This window comes from Nomascus leucogenys, chromosome 15 (assembly GCF_006542625.1).
Source record: "Nomascus leucogenys isolate Asia chromosome 15, Asia_NLE_v1, whole genome shotgun sequence".
In the NCBI taxonomy this organism is placed as follows: domain Eukaryota; kingdom Metazoa; phylum Chordata; class Mammalia; order Primates; family Hylobatidae; genus Nomascus; species Nomascus leucogenys.
This window is the reverse complement of record NC_044395.1, coordinates 9,973,596-9,990,955: the sequence shown is the minus strand read 5'-3', so window position 1 is coordinate 9,990,955 and position 17,360 is coordinate 9,973,596.

The window sequence follows — 17,360 nt, the reverse complement described above, 5'->3', positions numbered from 1 at the left end:
GGATTAGATCTTGCATTGGATTAGGAGACTTTCAAGTCTTCTTTTAGCCTATGAATATAAATTGCATCTGAGAATGTGTGTGCTTTTGCATTATAATTTGGTTATATGTAGACAATGTCTAATGATTTATGTTTGTGGAATTAGAGAATGCTGACTAGCAGCTACCAACGAGGAAGCCTGAGTCTCATGACCCTTTGTGATAGTAGTATGGTGAATCCTGTTTGGATTGGATCAGTGTACTTTGGAAAGGAGCCTGGAATCTTAAGTGTTTTTTTTGTTTGTTTGTTTGTTGGGTTTTTTAGTTTACAAGTTTGTGAAATCAGAGTTGTATAGACATATTCTACTGTTGCGGGAAGTCAGGGACCCCAAACGGAGGGACTGGCTGAAGCCATGGCAGAAGAACATGGATTGTGAAGATTTCGTGGACATTTATTAGTTCCTCAAATTAATACTTTTATAATTTCTTATGCTTGTCTTTACTGCAGTCTCTAAACATAAATTATAAGGATTTCATGGACACTTATCACTTCCCCAGTCAATACTCTTGTGATTTCCTATGCCTATCTTTACTTTCATCTCTTAATCCTGTCAGCTGAGGAGGATGTATGTCACCTCAGGACCCTGTAATAATTGCATTAACTGCACAAATTGTACAGCATGTGTGTTTGAGCAATATGAAATGTGGGCACCTTGAAAAAAGAACAGGATAACAGCAATTGTTCAGGGAATAAGAGCGATAACCTTAAACTCTGACCGCCGGTGAGCTGGGCAGAACAGAGCCGTATTTCTCTTCTTTCAAAAGCAAATGGGAAAAATATCACTGAATTCTTTTTCTCAGCGAGGAACATCCCTGAGAAAGAGAATGCGCACCTGGGGGTGTGTCTCTGAACTGGCCCCCCTGGGCGTGGCTGTCTCTTATGGTCGAAACTGCAGGGATGAAATAGACCCCAGTCTCCCATAGCGCTCCCAGGCTTATTAGGAAGAGGAAATTCCTGCCTAATAAATTTTGGTCAGACCGGTTGATCTCAAAACCCTGTCTCCTGATAAGATGTTATCAATGACAATGGTGCCTGAAACTTCATTAGCAATTTTAATTTCGCCCCGGTCCTGTGGTCCTGTGATCTCGCCCTGCCTACACTTGCCTTGTGATATTCTATTACTTTGTAAAGTACTTGATGTCTGTGACTCACACCTATTCGCACAGTCCCTCCCCTTTTGAAAATCCCTAATAAAAACTTGCTGGTTTTTGCGGCTTGTGGGGCATCACGGAACCTACCAACATGTGATGTCTCCCCCAGATGCCCAGCTTTAAAATTTCTCTCTTTTGTACTCTGTCCCTTTATTTCTCAAGCTGGCCGACGCTTAAGGAAAATGGAAAAGAACCTACGTGAATATTAGGGCAGGTTCCCCAATATTCTACCAATTTTCTAGATTAGTAGGGGCCTGTAAGAAAGAAGAGGTGAAGATAAGAACTGAGCCGAAATGAATAGATTTTGATTTGGGTGGTAGGAGTGCGAGGGACAGGATTAAATTTGAGTCCCGAATTTCAGACAGGGTAAATGGCAGGCATTTCAATTGAAAAATGATTAAGTAAGAATGAACATTTCCTAGATGACTGTTTTCATCTTACTCAAACTTTCCTCAAACTTCCTATAGGTTTTTCCTTACCTTCACTACCAGTTGGTGACAGTACTTCCTGTGCCACTGAAAAAATAAGCAATCAAAAGGAAACTTCACAAGTTTCCACCATCATACCTACCCACCTACTTGCATCTGTTAATTCCTGTTAATGTGGATGAACTGTTTGTTCTCCTATCTTAGGCCTACCCTGACATGTGGCTAGATCCAGTTCCTTCCCACCTACTCAAGGACATTTCTTCAGCATTTCTTCCTCCTCTTTTCTGCATCAGTTTTTCTCCTGACTACAAGAGTACTACTATCAGTTTATAAACATGTTGTAATTTTGCCCATCTTAAAAACCAACCGACTAAAAAAAAGAGAGGAAGAAAAAAACACCTTTATCCCACATCTTCCTTCAGCTGCCACTGAACTTCTCTGCTTCCTTTTATAACAAAAATCCTTGAGTTGTACATATTTGCTGGTCCTATTCCTCTCCTCACATTCTCTCTCAGATGCATTTTAGTGAGACTATTTGCCTTTCTTTACCTCTCTAATAAAAGTACTCTTATTAAAGTCACCCAAAACTTCCACATTGCTAAATCCAGTGGTCATTCTCAGACTCCATCTTACTGTCTTACTTGCTTACTGTCTTACTGACTTACCTGTCAACAGAATTAAACACAATTGATCAATCTTTTTTTTTTGAAGTACCTTATTACCTGGTTCCCACAACACTAGAGCTTTTTATTTTTCTTCCAACTACAACTGGCTATTGCTTCTTAGGTTTTGTTATTGTTGTTGTTGTTGTTTTTTGCTGTTTCTCCCCCATCTTCAATCCCTTAATATTGGAGTATCCTGGGGCTCAGTCCTTGGACTTCTTTTCTGTCTTGCTTTTCGCTTGCTCTTTTGGTAATCTCTTCTTATCTCATGGTTTTAAATATCATCTAAATACTGAGAGCTCTCAAATTTATATATCTGGTCCACAGCTGTTCTCTAACCTCCAGACTCATCTAACCCTGACTGCCTACTTGACATTTAGTTTTTCACAGATTTGCTCCTCCCACAGTGTTCCTCATATCAGTTAATAGCAGTTGCATCTTTCTAGTTATTGAGGCCAAAAACCTCATGGAAATCATTGACTCCCACCTCCGCTGCTCATCTTTCATCATTCACTCCATCAGCAAATCATTTCAGTTCTACCTTCATAATAGATCTGCAGTTCTCATGACTCCCTTTGCCATATGCCTGATCCACCCACCATTCTCTCTTTCATGGATTATTGTAAGAGTTTTGCAAGTCATCTTCCTGTTTTCACCTTATGTATTTTCTCAGTACAGCTGCCATACTTCATATTAATATATCCCAAAACCAACCTTCTGATCTCTATCGTTGCACACACTCACCCATAAAACCAATCAACAAAAAAATGTTTTCCTTACTATAGTCTTCCCTATCTCAGTAAACAACAACTCCATCCTCCGTTTCTTCTGGCCAAAAAAAGTGTGGAGTCAACCTTCATTCTTTTCTTAAACAACCCATATCCAATCCTTATTGGATCCACCTTGAAAGTATACTCGAAACGCAATTATTTTTCAGTGCCTTCCCCACTACAACCCTGGTCCAAGTCATCATATCTCATCTGAGTTCTTGCAATAGCTCCCAAGTTGGTTTCTTGCTTCCATACTTGCCTCCTATAAACTGCTCTTAGCACAGCAGCCAAGGCAGTGAAAATAATTAAGCTCATGCTACTTCTCTGTGGAAGCCTCCTTTGGCTATGCGTTTTGCTCAAGGAAAGCTGGAGCCTTTACAGTGTTGTACAGGCCTTACACAATCTGATCCCTGTTACTTCTGAGGCTTTATCTCCAAGTGCCCTTCTCCTCGCTCACTTTACTCAGCCACACTGACTTTATTCTTCCTTGAACATTCTAGGGACACTTTTACTTCAGAGCTTTTTCATTTGTTGTTTGCCTGGAGACGCGTCTTCCTTAGAAAATGTTTGGCCACTTCCTTACCTCCTTCAAATCTTTGCTCAAATATGGCTTATCAGAGGGCCTTCCTTGACCATCCTATTTTTAAATGCAGTCTTCCCCCTGCCCCCCAAACACAGGTACTCTATATCCCCTTTCCTTTCTTTTTCCTCATGACACAGCTGTATGACATACTATATATTTTGCTAATGTTTATTTTCTCTATGTCCCCACTAATTTGTATATTTTGTGAGGACAGAGATTCTTGTCTCTTTGTTTAATGCTGCAGCCTCAGTTCTTAAGGCTATGCCTGGTGTGTAATAGGCTCTCAATAAGTATTTGTTAAATGAATGAATACATTTGTCTTTAAAACATTCCAAATATTTCTACATGATTAGTACTTTTACCTAATGTGCTATTTACTAAAAAGGTTATTAGGAATCATTTTACTTTGTTTTCCAGGTTTTCATTGCCATTGTGATTTGGAGCAAATAATTTGATTTCTCTGGGCAGCACTTTCGTCTTTTGTAAAATAAGAGGGTTATACTAAGTGGCCTCCATCAACCCTATAGTTCTAACATGCTAGGAATTTATTATTTGTTTTATACTTTTGACCTCATTGTTTCTCATTTTTCAGTTCATTCACTGTTCATGCTTAGGTGTGGAGTAATGGTACGTTTTACTTGTGGACAGTGAGATAAGGGTGGAACAAGTTTATTCTCCGCTACTGTAACTCCAGGATTGATTGTGTTGTCTGAGTAGATGCAATTTCTATAGGTCAAAGTGGAATAGAAGGGCAGAACAGAGGGCTACAGGATCATATGGACATGAGCCCAACAAGAGAGGCACAACCCCATGAAAGCTTAGCTTTAGCTCTTACCTAGAAGGGAACTTTATTAATTTCCAGAACCCATGGCAAGAGGTGGAAATGTGTATATGATAGAGGCAATTCCAGGATTATGGTAGTAGCAGGGGATAGACATGCTGTACTTTTCCTGTAATAACCATCAGAAAGCATGTATGACATGTTTTCCTAGGCATGCAACGTGAAACAGCTTGCTCCAGTTGTTTTGACTTAGTAAACTTCTGTGTCCTCTCCCTTACATTGTTCCTGGATATTACTTAATTGTCCAGGCCTCACCCTTACCTATTTAACACTTTCGTGATGGGCAGTCAACAACTTTATTGACGACCTACTGGGTACAGAGACTAGAAACTCATGCTTTTTTATCTTCTAGACATTTAAGGTTTGATAAAGGAGGCAGCAGGTATTATTTTTCTGTGTTTATTTACTTAGATTCTATTTTTAGAAGTAAAATATGTCCTTCAGTTTCTCTCTGAGTGTGGTGAACATAATTTACTTGTGCTGCATCTTAAACATTTTTTCATGCTTCTCAGAAAAAAACGTTTGGGAGATTGGAACTGTTACAGAGGAAGACAAAAGCAAATAGCCACCTGGCATGCTGGACCCGTTCTGTTGGGTGAAAGACTTTAAATATGTTGGTTCAGATTTTTATAGCTCTCTTAAGGTGGAAATGAATGGTCCATCTCTGGTCTTGTTCTCTGTATTACTGACCACTATTTGAGGTGGGCTGTATGGAAGCTCTCTAACATAGGTCACACGCTGCCAAGGAGAAGCCAAAGTGATTCCTTTTGATTGAGACAACATGGTGTTGTACCACATGAGTTATCTTATACAGGCTCCAAGATGAGCTTACTTCTTTTAGAAGTTACCACTCAATTCTTGTCATAGATACTCCCCATGCTCAGATGCCTACAGCAATAATTAATGGATGAACTTATTAAACATGGTCATCTGATGTAATGCAATATGAAGCATGCAGTGCCTTCTGTAAAGTATTTTTGCCAAATAAAAGGTCGAAACTAAATGTAATCAAACTTGTCAGTCTTTCTCACTTGGTTTTTGGGAGAAAAGCCCTAATGTTCTAAGGAATTCATTGTATATAATAAATTAACTTCTCTCCTGTTGATCTAGAATGGTATTAGTTATTTATGAACCATCTTTGAGGGAATTAAGAACATAATCACTCAAACTATTTTCTGGTTTAGATGATGATAATATGTAAAGAGAAAAGCCGTGAGGATTCCACTTGTAGGAAATACAAGGAAACAAGTTAGATTATGCCACGAAGAAGCAGAAATCCAGAATATGGGTCATTTTGTAGGAAAATTGAGCCAATTTCTTTAGCAAGTTAAGAGCTTGAATTTTAAAAATGAGGAGATGGCTCTAGACAAACTTACAGAGTTAGCAACCACTAAATATAATGTATGGACCTTGTTTGGATACTGATGTGAAGAAACAGTCTGAAAAAAATAACTTTGAAGCAATCAGAGGAATTTGAATAGAATCTAAGTGATTCATTTTGTTAGGTAAGTCGATGGCATTATGGTTATATACAAGAAATATACAGAGATGGCTACTGAAGTATATAGGGATGAAATTATGTTTGAGATTTACATTAAAATAATTCAGTTTAGATGAAGTAAGTGTGGCCAAAGCTTGACAATAGTGAATCTAGGTGACAGGTTTGTGGAGTTTCATCATGCTATTCTCTGTTTTTGTGTATGTTTGAATTTTTTTAAGTTATTTACTTCAAAAAACTTAAACGTGAAATAATTTTGTTGACAGTATAACTGTCTTCCTTTTCACTCTCCCAAAATTAGGAGATTTGGATGGGAAAGTAGTTCTGGGACTTTCCACATAGTTATTATTAGGTGGTGACTAGAACCTAGAGGCTGCAGTGTTTTGTGGCCTTTCTATAAGAAAGACTGATTAAATAGAATTTAGGTTTATTCAAGAGACCAGAAGCTCCCTCGCATAGCTCACACCCTAAGTAATTAGACAGGCACCTAGCTACCTGGTTTTATAAACTATAACTAGTGAATTCCCAGGCATATAAAAGTTGAGAAATCAGGGATGAAAGACCATGAAGAATATTAATAACAGAAAGAACGAAGTGGTAATTTTGTAAATAAAAGCAGTTTTGAAACCTTAGGGTGAGTTGGGGTTAAGAGAGAATATGTGGTTCAATTCATAGATGGTAAAAGTCCTTTATATTTCTCTCTTTCCTCTGAACAGAGTCTGTAGAGATTGAAAAATTGCTCTTTGTTGTCAACTTTTTCTTGCTGTCTTCAAAGGCCCTGTTTCTGTGGGATAGTTTGTAGTGATTAAGATTGTGTTCACAGTTTAAATTCTGGTTTTATCACATATCAGCCATGTGACCTTAAGCCAGTTATTAATATTTAGGTCTGAGCCACAGTTTTATCATCTGCAAATCGAGAATAGTAATAGTACTTACTTCACAGAGTTGTGGTGAGAATTCCATGAGATAGTAGTTAGCATAGTGCCTGGCACATGAAAAGTACAGGAAGTGTTGGAAACTAATAATCAGAATTAGTATCTTTATTATCATAATTACTGCCACTATTATATGTCCTCTGTCCTACATATCTGAATATTACTACTCACTTCTTATAGTTCTTGCTTAACAATTCAAGAGGGGAGGCCTTCTTTCCTTACATTGGCTGCATGTGGAATCCTTGATGTTTCAGATATTTTAGCCAGAATAAGCTAGTTAGGCATAGGAACACAGAGACATCCAATTTGGCCTTTTGAGTTATTGCCTAAGAGAGGTTTTCTATGTCCCTAGGTTATGACGACATTAACATTTGATTTGCATTTGGCTATTTGATCTCATTCAGTGCTCCATCCTACACTGAGCCTACTTACGACTAAAACCAGATTTTTGTTTTGAAGGTGGAGGAGCAAAGGAAGAGTTTGCCAGATGGATGGGTGTGCCATTTAGATTGCAAATTAGCATGGCTTCTTTATTGCTAGACCTGAGGATTAGGTGATGCCTGTGTTTAAATCCTTCCTGATTCAAAGCTGTAGGTACCCTCATCTGACAACTTACACCCATCTTATCACATTGCCAGAATTGAGTTATGGTTCAGCTGGAGAAAGAGGACATATCTGTCCTTTTTTGCCAGGTGGGCACAGTGTTTTCTCTAATGAGTTCAAAGCATTTGACATACACATGATCAATACCACTTTTTCTTTCACACATTAGGACATTACATCCTACACATAAAATGTGACTCTGATACAGCTCTGTCTTTTAGGGCTTAGAGTGTTTTCTCACATGGCTGTAACTCCTTGTTCTTACCTTATAAGTAACTTGGGTCAGGGATCATAGATAAGGGGGGATATGAAACAGAGCTAAGACTAAGAGGAGGATAACGCAGATACAAGGCAAGGACCAGGACTGAGCTAAGATTAACAATGGAAAACAGAGCTTGAAGTAGAGCAAGATTGGAACTTGAGCCAACACAATAGGAATCAGTAGTTTAGCTAGACATGGGTCTCTGAAAACTGTGGAGAGGTGATTTTAACTAGTCTAATAGACTTACATACAGTGGCTCACGTTGGAAAAATCCATTCATCAAGGAATGTAATCTGACACAGGTAAACCATGATAGCTGGAGACTGAGTTAATGCTCTGTGAATATGTATTTTTATATATATTACATTTTCTGAACCCCTGACCTACCTCTTCCTTTTCACTATTAGCAAAATAGAAATGTAGAGATGAATAACTGTTAATACAGCTTAGTTTGACTCCAGAAGTAGGATATAATTGGATGCATATCACTACTACCTGGCCCACTGAGGCAGCAGGAATAGGGAATTTATTCAGGTTGTGGTATAGCATGTGGTATGTAGTTCTGCTATATGACACACAGGAAGTGGGTTGTGATGCTCATTTCAAGACACATTGCTTTGGATCCATGAGCCACTTATCCCGGTTACCATCACACCTCATGCTTCTGTGTTTCCCAGGAGCCTTTCTTCAGTTGAATAGTTGGGACTGTAAGCCTTGCCAGGTGGGATGATAGATTCACTGGGATTGGTTCCAAGTTGGGTATTGCCCCTGCATGAATCACATGGGACTGAGTCTGGCCTCTCCTTGGGGACTCTGAAAGCTGGCTAGGTCCATTACCATGAGAGTCCCTTAGGATTAACAGGCCTTTTGTTTGCCTGAAATAGTCTTCAAATTCTCAGTCTTAAAATTCTAATAACTCTTAAGGCAAAGTACTAGTAGCATCTGTCTATGAACACTTAACCTGATTTCTCTCACTCGGAAGCAATTATTCCTGCCCAATTACACAGTATACTAGTTGTAACTATTTAGCATATAGATTTTCTGAATTATATGATAATGTTTATATATCTTAAAAGATAATTTTCATAAAAAGGTAAGATCATGACTCATACAGATATAAAAATGAACATGCATTAAACATTTTATTTAATTCATGAGGGAAATAAGTAGATGTTTCAACTGGTTCCAAGAAAAAAGGAAAAAAATGCACAAATTTATATAGATAAAAGAATGTTGGATTGGATGTGCAAATGGAGGCAAAGCTGATCTTTTTCATATTTATCTACAGTTTGCAGAATTGTTAAACCAAGGAGAACTTTAGGCTAAAATCAGGTCACTTTGGAGGGGTGTCCTCTAGACAATACATTATTTTCCACTGAAACATAAATTTTTTTCTACATCCTCTCCCATTTTGATAAAAATAGTCTGAAAGAAAGACTACGCTTGATCACAAAATAAGGCCGGTCTCATTGGATTGGATCTAATTATAAGTACGGTAAGCATGTTAATTTACCATAAAAGTCTTCTTCAGTTTATATTGCTGGAAGTTTTCATAAGGAATTTCAGATTTAACTTTTAACATACTTGTTAACTGGACTGTGTATTTGTTCATAGTGCATCTGTTTTCAACGTGATTGGATTGTTAAATTTTGAGGGGTGTGTGTGTGTGTGTGTGTGTGTGTGTGTGTGTGTGTGCGTGCCTTAAATTTCATTCTGTGCAGTAGACGAGGACTTGATAAGACAATAACGTGAAAGAAACTGAAGTGTTTTCTGGCTTTTCTAGAGATATCGGGGCATGTCCATTTCTCTCTAGCTGAAACTCTGTTATCATAAACTAGGAAGTACTTGTTTCAATTCATTACTAAGAAGGGGGAGAAAAGGTTTAGTAACAGTGATCAGAAAATCCCGGACAAGCTGAACATGGTGGCTCTCACCTGTCATCCCAAGGCTGACGGGGGAGGATCACTTGAGGCCAGGGGTAGAGACCAGCCTGGGCAACATAGCGAGGCCCCTATCTCTAAAAAAGCAAAAATAAAAAAATAAATTAATTGGGCATGATGGTACATGCATGTTGTTCTGGCTACCCAGGAGGCTGAGATGAGAGGATCACTGGAGCCCAGGACTTCAAGGCTGCAGTGAGCTATGGTAGCACCACTGCCCTCCAGTCTAGGTGGCAGAGAAAGATCCTGTCTCTAAAACAAATTCTTTTAATTAAAAAAAAAAAGAAAGAAAATAGAAATTGCTAGGGCATGCTTTGGCATACAGTGAACATTTGGATGTTAATTCTGAAGAAAGAAACATTTGGGCTTGAGAATGAGTTTCTAAGAAGGTAGAGTGGATCAGCACCCTTTTCCCAGAAATTTCCATCTTGATCTTGATTCCTGACTCCTGTAGCCTGTCCTTTGTATATTTTACAATAAGGAATGCCAACAGTATACTAGGAGCCAGGGCTCTCAGGCCAGTGTTAAAGAGTTGTAGGGAAATTCTAGGATGAAGTTTTTGCTGGGACAAAGCAGATGAAAGAGTTGAGTTTTTCCAGATCTGGGGCTTACCTGTTGGGGCTGCTGTAGACATTTAGAGGCAACAGGGATATCTTCAGTCTTTATTGTGTAGTGCTGGTTTGTTTATTGAGACCTTCTTTAATCTTACTAATAAAACTCTTCACTTGAAGACCTTTCCGTCCTTGCCTGTGAAAAGCATCATAGTTCTTGAAGTCACATGCTTTTGATTTCTAAACCCATTTCCATTTTCATTTGTTGAACCTGTTCTCCCTGTTTCATTCCTCTTGCTTCACGATGTTACAATAAGAATGCATTCCTAGTTGTAGACCTAAGGAGCAATGTAAGGCAGGGAGGCATTCCTACAACTTCCTTGAGCCTATCTTAGGCTTAATTAAGCCTATCATAGGCTTAATTGGTCACAGGGACAGAGGTTAGTCCCAAATGATAAGAAGGAATCTGCTTCTACAAATGGAGTGGCCCTTGGGGAAAGCTTCTGTCTCATCTTTCCACCAACATCACTGTGTGGACCAGGCATGTCTGTTCTCTGCAAGTTAAATTTGTTTGTCTGAGTAATAGGGAGGAGTATTATCTCCTAACCATCTAGAGGTGCCGATGAAGCTGTTCGATAAAAGCAGAGTTACACATTTAACAAAATAGCTCAACATCGCTGATCACTAAAAAAATGCAAATCAAAACCACAATGAGATACCATCTCATGCCGGTCAGAATGGCTATTATTAAAATGTCAAAAAACAACAGATGGTGGCAAGATTGCAGAGAAGAAAAGAACGCTTTTGCACTGCTGATGGGAGTATAAATTAGTTCAACCATTGTGGAAGACAGTATGGCAATTCCTCAAAGACCTACAGACAGAAATACCATTTGACCCAGCAATCCCATTACTAGGTATATACCCAAAGGAATATAAATCATTCTATTATAAAGATACATGCACAGGTATTTTCATTGCAGCACTATTCACAATAGCAAAGGCATGGAATCAACCCAAATGCCCATCAATGATAGACTGGATAAAGAAAATTTGGTACATATGCACCATGGAATAGTATGCAGCCATAAAAAGGAACAAGATTATGTCCTTTGCAGGAACATTGGTGGAGCTGGAGGCTATTATCCTCAGCAAACTAATGCAGGAACAGAAAGCCAAACACTGAATGTTCTCACTTACAAGTGGGAGCTGAATGATGAGAACACACGGACACATGGAGAGAACAACACACACTGGGGCCTGTCAGAGGTGGGTGGGGGCTGGGGGTGGCACTGGCTGGGTGTAGAGGGAGAACACCAGGGGGAATAGCTGGGCTCAATCCTCAGGTGAGGGGATGATCTGTACAGCAAACCACCGTGGCACATGTTTACCTATGTAACAACCTTGCACATCCTTCACATGTATCCCTGAGCTTAAAAGTTGAAGAAAAAAAACAAGTATCATAACTTGGAATCCAAGGCACAGTACTGAAATCTGTATTGCTAGTGAGGTACTTGAGTTAATATGGGCAGCTGACCATGGTGCTCCATAGCGTATTCTCCAAAGGAAAGATTTCTACTTAAAAAGTAAATTTCTCCCATCCCGTTTCTGGAATTAGAAAACTGAGAACTACTAAAAGGAAATTAAAGTTGACATAGAGCTTTTCCTTTCAACTTTATAAGACTTTTATAAACTAAGGATAGATTCACAGGGAGTTACAAAAACAGTTCAGAGACGTCCTGGTAGCTTTTACCTAGTTTTCCCCAGTGATTACATTTGACATAACCATAGTACAGTATGTGTGTGTCTGCTGTTTTATCACATGCATTGATTTGCGTAAACACCAATGCAAACAAAATACAAAACTATTCCATCACCACAAAGACCTCCCTTGTGTTACCCCTATAAAGTTACACCCCTCTCAACCACCACCTTCCTTAACTCCGGTCCATCTCTAATCCCTTTTCCATTTTTATGATTTTGTCATGTTGAGATTGTTATATAAATGAAATCATACAGTATATGACCTTTTGAGATTGATTTTTTTTCACTTGGCATAATGCCATTGTGTCAATAGTTCATTTCTTTTTATTGTTGAGTAGTATTTCATGGTATGAATGTACCACAATTTGTTTAACTTTATTGAGGGGCATATTGGTTATTTCCAGTTTTTTTGTTATTATAGATAAAGCTGCTATGGACAATTCCTGTACAGGTGTTTGTATGGATGGAAATTTTCAGTTATCTTGGATAAATGCCCACGAGTGCAATAAGTGTATGGTAAGTGTATTTTAGTTTCTTAGGAAAGTGACAGCATGTATTTGGGTAATGTTTTTTATCTACTCTGCCAGGGGTGGTGGGGGGTGAAAGTCCAGGTTTCCTATTTGGCCTCTGTTAACATCCCTGGTTGGGGGAGGCAAGGCAGGGCACCTCATTACTGCTTGAAAGGGTGGGAGTTCTGGCTCTCCACTAGGCCTCCATTGATATCACCCTGTGTGGGCTCCTTACTGCTCCCCATGTGAACTCCATGACACCTTGGTGGTTGGGGTGGGGTGCTCTTTACCATTGGAAGGTGGTGAAAGTCCTGCTTTCCCACTTGGAGTTCTCTGACACCAGCCAGGCGGTGGGCGGGGGGGCACCCCTCATAACAGCCAGGTGCAAGTGGAAGTCTAGGTTCCCCACTGGCCTTTGCTGATAAGATGGGGTGGGGCTGCAGTGTTTTCTATGAGGTTTAGTTGGAGCAGGGTGGTTATTGCCACGCTACCCCTTCCTTGGTCCTGTGGCTGGACAGAGCCAGCATTTCTTAGATTTTTGGTGTTCTGTCTGTGTCATTGGTGCTTCTGGATTTGCTGGCTTCTTCAGCACCCAGTCCGGGATATATGAAGCCAAAAGCAAACCCAGATAACTCACCACTGTCTTTCCTTAGATCTCAAGGTCCCTCGCTGATCTGTCTTCTCTCCACTTTTCAGAGTTTTCTTATGCTTGCTTTATATATAATGTCCGTGGTTTTTAACAGTACTTAGCAAGAAGAATAGAGAGAAGTGTATCTCTTCTATCTTCATCCAGGACTGGAAGTCTGACAAAGCCCTGTTAAATGGCCATTTCTCCTCTGAAAACATAAATCTGATCCTGTCTTCACCCTTAAAGCTGTCTTATAGCACCCAACTGTCTAAAGAATACAGTTCCAACCCCTTATTGTTGACATTGAAGGTTCTTCACTATCTCACCACATGTAATAAGTCATATCTTCTGCAGCTCCCCACCTTGCACATGTACTCACCAGCTACAAAGAATGTCTTATGCACCATTTCTTCAATGTACCATGCTTTTTCATGGTTCCTTGTTTTGCACGTGGAATTTTCCAGTTCCAGGTCTCTCCTCTTCACTTGGCATGCACTTAGCTATTCTTCAGACCTAGTTCTTATATTGTCTACAGTAAGCCTTCTGAGATTCTCCTGGAGTTATTTGATCAGTGCCACCATATCAGCATGAACATTTTCTTGTTTATATAACCTATTTCTTGCTTGAGTTGATCTCTTCTGCCAAGCTTTTGAAGTGGGATTATTTCTATACATCTCTGTCCCCTTTGACTGTAAATTCTTTGGGATTAGGGACTGTGTCTGTCTGGTTTTTGTGTGTGTGTGTTTTTTTTTTTTTTTTGAGACAGTCTTGTTCTGTTGCTCAGGCTGGAGTACAGTGGCGCGATCTTGGCTCACTGCAAGCTCCACCCCCTGGGTTCACGCCATTCTCCTGCCTCAGGCTCCCGAGTAGCTGGGACTACAGTCACCCGCCACCACACCTGGCTAATTTTGTACTTTTTTTTTAGTAGAGGTGGGGTTTCACCATGTTAGCCAGGATGGTATTGATCGACCTGGTGATCCGCCCACCTTAGCCTCCCAAAGTGCTGGGATTACAGGCGTGAGCCACCGTGCCCAACCTGTCCTTTTCATTAATGTATCCTCAGCACATAGCACTGTGCTTGGCACATAGTTGTCACTTAACAAATGTTTGTTTGTTTATTTATTTATTTATTGAGACAGAGTCTTGCTGTGTCTCCCAGGCTGGAGTGCAGTGGCACGATCTTGGCTCACTGAAACCTCTGCCTCCTGGGTTAAAGCGATTCTGCTGCCTCAGCCTCCCGAGTAGCTGGGATTACAGGCGTGTGCCAGCACGCCTGGCTAATTTTTGTATTTTTAGAAGAGGAGGGGTTTCATCTTGTTGGCCATGCTGGTTTTGAACTCCTGACCTCAGGTGATCCTTCCACCTTGGTCTCCCAAAGTGCTGGGATTACAGGCAACAAATATTTATTAAGCAAGTAAATGAATGGTTACTTTCAGATACTGGAACAACTAAAAATTGTCCCCAGCTGTGTGACCAGGCTGAGACTACCTCACTTTTGTCATTACCAACCATATATTCCTTTTAATTTTTCCTCTAAACAAGGTGACTTTGGGAAATTTTAATAATCTAACCATTTCTTCATTCTTCTCCTCTCTTCCTGAGGACTACTGGCTGTCAGGCTGTCCTTGTATATACCTGTTGTCACTACTGGTCTCCAAAGGAGGTTGACCATTTGAAAGCAGGGCTGCCCTGTTGGTTGACTGATAGGTCTCCAAAGCCCATTCTTCAGGCCATTATGAACCATCAATCTAGTCTTCAGTACATTGAAGCCTCTACTTTTGGCCAGTTATATAAGGGCTGGGATGTTCTTTGCTAAGCATTCCAGAAGTTTGACTTCTATTGAGAAATAAAATATTTTTGAATACCTTTGGTCACCTTGCTTATCTGTCTCTTGACTGTTAGCTGGGAAGAATTTAGTAGTAATTCTTAGTGAGATTTCAGCATCAAACATATTTAAGACAATAACTTCTTTCATTTTTATGACACTCTACTCAAGCCATACATACATCCTTGTCAACCCCAAATTATTCAACACGTATTACCACAAAGCTTACAATAACTCAGTGGGTTAAGTTGTGTATATATATATACACATACACAGATACACACACACACACAAGCACATTATATTAAGGATTTTGCAGGTCAAAAATATATTTTGTTATACCCATTGATCCTTTTTAAGAATTTTGATCCTTTAACCCCTATATTTTGTTCTCATTTATGACGGTCATTGGTTTCTGTCAGCTACAGTCAGTATCTGACCCTAATACCATATATATTAGCTCCTGCACACATAATTGCTCCATTTGCCAAACCTACTTAATATGGCCAGGCACTGTTACACTTTTTGTGTGCATAAATGTTTTGATTCTTACAGCACTCTGTAAGGTAGGTGCTGTTACACACATTTTACAGAGGAGGGAACTGAGGCTTAGTGAAGTAGTAAGTATCTTGACCAGACTTGGTTCTGACTCCAAGCCAATGTTCTTTTTACTGCACCACTCCGCCTCTCAATCAAAAGGCCTAATATGAAATTGAATATTTAAAAGATTGAATAATTATAATTTATCCTAATATCCCAATTCTTACCCCCTTGATCAAGACTCTGGGTCTTGATTGTATTACCAAAAAATATGCTTTTCTCTGTTTAGTAAGACAGAAGTGGAAGGAGGCAAATGTGTTCAAAAAATGATGCTTGTGGATGTGTTAAAATTTTGGAGTTCTGTTACCTAGTGGCTTATTCTCATGTCATTTGTCCTCAAAGACTTTCTTAAGCATTCAGATCCTTCTGTCCCTTTGAAGAAAACAGGGAAGACACTTGTTGTCGTGTCTTAAAGGGCATAAAATACCAACTGGCTACCCCAACAGTCCTGTGGGTGGTCATGGAACTTACTAGCAGTAGGGACTGGTATTTGATGGGTAAAATGGCTTCTTTCTCACAAGTGTCTCATACTGAACCATAGGAAGCATTTTTGACAGAGTATAAGGCTATCCATATAAGAACTGAGGATCTTTTCCTTTAGTGTTTGATTGAGTAGCTCCTCCCCTCCCTGTTTATTTCCTTCAGATCCTGTCCACATTCTGCAGGGTTTGAGGAGGTAGTGTGCGGGAGGGGGACCAGATAATAACAAGAAGGTGAGTCGAGAGTGGTGAGGTTGTGTAGGTGAGTGAAGGGACTCCCTGAGGCACAATATCCCTTTGTCACTCCCCCAAGCAGCAGGAAGCAAAGAGATCATCCAGCTCACCAACAGAAACGAGCAAGAAAGAGTTCCAACATTGATGGGAGTGTTCCCACTGCCACCCTGTCCCCTGAACAGGGATACGTGGCTGGAATTCACAGGAAGTAACTGTGACAAGGCAAAGTCTGTTTCAGTACCAGCCCTGCTCCCAGCTACTTGGTGCACTGTGAACAATAGCCGTACTACCATGAGGGCATATTCTTAATGCCTTTCTGAGAGTCCCAGCCTCAGATAGGCATGGTCCCCTGTGAGGCAGGAACACAGCTTCCTGACAAATGAGCAGGAATGACCCTTATTCTTGGCTTCTATCTGACTGAAATGGAAAGACAGATGTTCCACACTGCTGAAGTCTGGACAGCACCTCTGAAGCCCTGGAGATGGTCTCTTCCATTCCTCTGGTGATGTCCACCTACTCCTCAAATGTAGCATCAAGGAACTTCAGCTGCTTCCTTGGCTCAACTGGATTCCAGTTTTATCCTTCCCTTTAGTCCCTCAGAAATAAGCAGCGTAGGAATAATTCCCTTCCTGGGGATATCAGCTCATTCCTCTAGTTTATTTGCTGCCCCTTAAAGGAGTACCTTAACCTGGGGTACCTGTGATTATTGACCCTGGAATGGGTCCATCATAGATTCTGGGACAGCAGGTATCTCCTGGGATTGTCCCAGGCAAACCAGGACATAAAGCCACCTTACCTAGGTGGGTAATAGCCACCTAACTGACTTGTAAGAGTGAAATGAACATACCCCCAGGCACAGTGAGTGGTCTAATCAGGGGTTTGATTTAGTGAATCGCCGCTAATGACACTGGTCCTTTGGTGTTTCAAGCCTCTGCACCCTATGTGGGCCTCCTTCTACTTATTGCCTTTCTTCTTTTCTCTATTCCTTTACCTTTCGTTGTTGGTGTGTTACCGTCTTCATTTCTGCCACTAGACCTATGCCCCCTGACTGTCTGGGATT